Genomic DNA, 3616 nt, shown 5'->3' with positions numbered 1-3616 from the left:
TTCACACAGCTAATGACAGATATATCATATTGGTGTATACTTGTAGATATACAAATAGAAAGAACAGTACGGTGCAGAAATGTTTTATAGGGAGCCGTTTTAGGCATTTCAGATATTTTATTGTTAATATTAATAATTTTATTTTAACGGTTATATCCTTTTTTATAGAAAGGTCCCTTTTTAAAAAAAAGCTCTTTAACAATTAAATTATAGGAGCCATTGTTAAAAATGATGAAGATAGTTGTGTTCTGTTAAAAGGAATATAGGGAGTTATAAAAGCATCCTTGAAAATGTGTTGGGTTATAGATTCTATGGACTGTTTCATGCAGATAGAAAAGGCAAAACCAGGGACGGAATACAAACAGCTAACTCCTTTCAAACCATAAGTTCACTTTTATATTTTCAGACTCTTTGTCTGTGAAATCCTTCGTGTGATTCAAAGAACTGACTGATTCTCTATTCATGAGCCTGTTGGTTTATGTCTAAGTCTCTATGTTCTTTGTGTTTAAACTAACTTAACAAATTATTCTCACCTCTCCACCTGACACCCCGATAGAGGCCAAACACCGGCCACCAGGGTCCACTTCATTAATGATAACACACACACAACAACACACAGACACACACCACAACAACACCACACAACAAAACTCTCTTCCATTAAGACTTTGATGTCACAGTGGCTTGATGAAATATTAATGTAAATCACTGCTGTTTTATCCCTGCAGACTTGCAATAACAGTCTGATGCATTATGCATTAGAGAGCAGGCATCTGGTGATTAGGCAGATCGGCAGTCTGTGTTCCTTCTGAGAATCTAAGCTGCGTGGAAATCTGAAGAAGCTCTTGACTTCTGTAAATAACATTCTCAAACAATCAAATACAACAGTGTTTTAAACACACTGAAATGTGTGAAATGTGTCTGAATTCAGACGATCTGGTGAAAGCAAAGCTGTGTGATGAGCCTCTGAGTATCTTAGATAAACAAAAACTAACTCGGGGGATTCAGACATCCCCCCGATCAGAGCCCTCTTCTCAAATCATTCTTACTTCTGGATACCCAAAGATCATGTTCCTTGTATTTTTATGACTAAATTAAATAATTGCTGACGTAACACACACTTGGGACACGAGCAGATATAACATTATTATAACATTAAAAGCTTGAAAGTAAATGACCTAATTTAACAAATATATTTTTTATAAAACTGCCAAACATTTAGTATATTCAGGTAGAAACCCCCCCTAAACATTTGTTAGCCTTTTCAACCAGCCAATCTGACAAATTAATTTCTTAATTTGTAAATTATAATTGAATTCTTGTGACTGCAAGACTGTCACACTTTTAATGCATCACAACAAGTATTCAGAAGTACAGTATATAATCCCATAAGGTCCAATAAAGTCATTTTAATTTAATTGGCAGAACATGCCAGAAAAGCAATTTCACAGATTTGTTTATGAGTGGACGAATACCATTAGTGAGCTGGTTATGAATTGTTTTAGTGGGGGAGACCCTGGATGAGACAGAATGGTAAATTGGTGCATTAGGCCGGTGGGTGACGCTTGTAGCAGAAAATGGAAATCTGAACGCATTCAGAACGGCTGAATCAACCAATTACACACACAGAAACACTTCTATTTTTCTAGGTATGTATCACACACATACTGTACACACACACACACACACACACACACACACACACCCAACTGTCCTTCAGTGTCCAGTTTCTTTTTGCTCAAATTGCTTCAGTCACTGTCACAGCCATTACTGGTGTTTTGTGTCAAATAGACACAGGTTTCACTGAAACACTGTGTCACATTGAACGTATAACGGACCGGTCCCCCCCAGTGAGACTCCATAATGAAAGTCAGATGAAAACTGCAGGTGCACAATCTAATACATTTCACTCCCAGCAGTGAAATACAATGAGAAATATGTCTGCTTTAGTTCATACATTTGCTTACAGACAGATTTCTACTCAAAGGAAATGCTTTCTTCTTTCATAAGGCACAAGCACAATCTTATTTCCTCTTCTGAACACACACCAGCAAAGCTTCTTCCAGAGATAAAACTATATCTTAATAACTTTATGCTCACCTGAGATGCTTTCTTTGAAGCAGGCCTTGTTCATATTCACATGTCACAGACTGAATATCCCAAGATAAAGCTCCCATTATCTGTTCAGCATCTGTTGTGGGTCTGCTCCCCAACACAGACACAATGACAGCATGATACCATCAGTTGTTGAGGTACAATGACGAGGCTGTCACGACTGTGATTCCGCGGCTCCGCGCTAACATCCTCCGTCTGTCACCCTGCTTCCCGGTTTAAAACCTCTGGGGCAAGTTAACGCCCAATAACACGTTCACAGTCAGGACGGAAATCAGAAAAGGTCAGTGGAGCTTAGGTTTGGTGTTTGCTTTCATACAGAAAGATGTGTGTTGATGGTGTGACACTGATGTGACTGATGCGGCTAAATTTGCTCTCAATGTGCCGGCGCTCTCTGGGGCCTTAGGTCACATGATCTCTGTCCAGACAGTCCAAATCAGTAAGATGTCAATCTTCATTTAACAACAAATCCATCAATTCATACACCCCTGGATACTTGTGTCCCTCTTTCATCCCCACAAAAGCAGATCATTACACCCCACCAACTTCATCTCGCTCCAGTGCACTATTCACACCTGTCAGACGGCTGCTTCAATTACTTCATTTCTGCCAGTCTTTTCTGTCAGAGATTCTCCATGACTGTCTTTTTCTGTCCCCGTTTCATTATCTGGTCAATATGTGGCTGGGTCCCAAATCCGAGACGGATCTCTGATCCTATCTATCTTCTCACCCCTAATGCATTGTGACATGCTGCTCCCTATTACCTTCCTCTGCGAGGCAATGCCATTCTGGCAGGACCACCTGCCTGCTTAAGTGCTTGTCCATCACTTCAGCCACAGGGACTCAATGAAGGGCAAATAGAAAGCAGGCTGTCTCTTCAGTTCATTTTTCTTGCACTAAAATAACCACACCCACCCCTACTTCCATCGTCACCTTATTCCTGAGTCATTTACTGACCTCACTACCATCAATAATGAGCACTGGAGTGTGTGCACATGCTCTGACCTGTTTCCCCCCCTTCTGCACTCTCATCAACCATGAAGATCAATACACTTAAGGAGTAAAAAGACTAAAATAGTCCTGGTTAAATTATTCTGAGAGAGCACATTTTGCACAATGCTCAGTGACCTAATGTATAAAATATTTTCTGCAGCAGCCCTGTGATGATCTGAGCTGTCTGGCCTTCTTCTTTATAGACTTGCACTTCCATATACAATATAAACACACACTCAAGGAATAAAAGAAGATAATGTTAAGGAAAATCCCTCTTAGGTAATGTCATGAAACCAGCTGTCTCACCATGTGTTGGAGCACTCCTGCACACTGACAACCAGAGTGATTGATGTCTATTTTCTTTTCACTCAGCGGTGCAGAGAAGCCAAACAATAAAACTAAATTGACATGATGGAAAGTTCAGTGGCCAGGTTAAGCTGAGCCACAATGGGGGGGTTCTGAAAAACCACAACGAGTGTTTGCAGAAAACCAACAGATCAAAGAAACAAGA

Source organism: Morone saxatilis, unplaced genomic scaffold, assembly GCF_004916995.1.
Source record: "Morone saxatilis isolate NCDOM2014 unplaced genomic scaffold, NCSU_SB_2.0 Contig3, whole genome shotgun sequence".
Taxonomy (NCBI): domain Eukaryota; kingdom Metazoa; phylum Chordata; class Actinopteri; family Moronidae; genus Morone; species Morone saxatilis.
Note: the sequence above shows the minus strand (reverse complement) of the source record.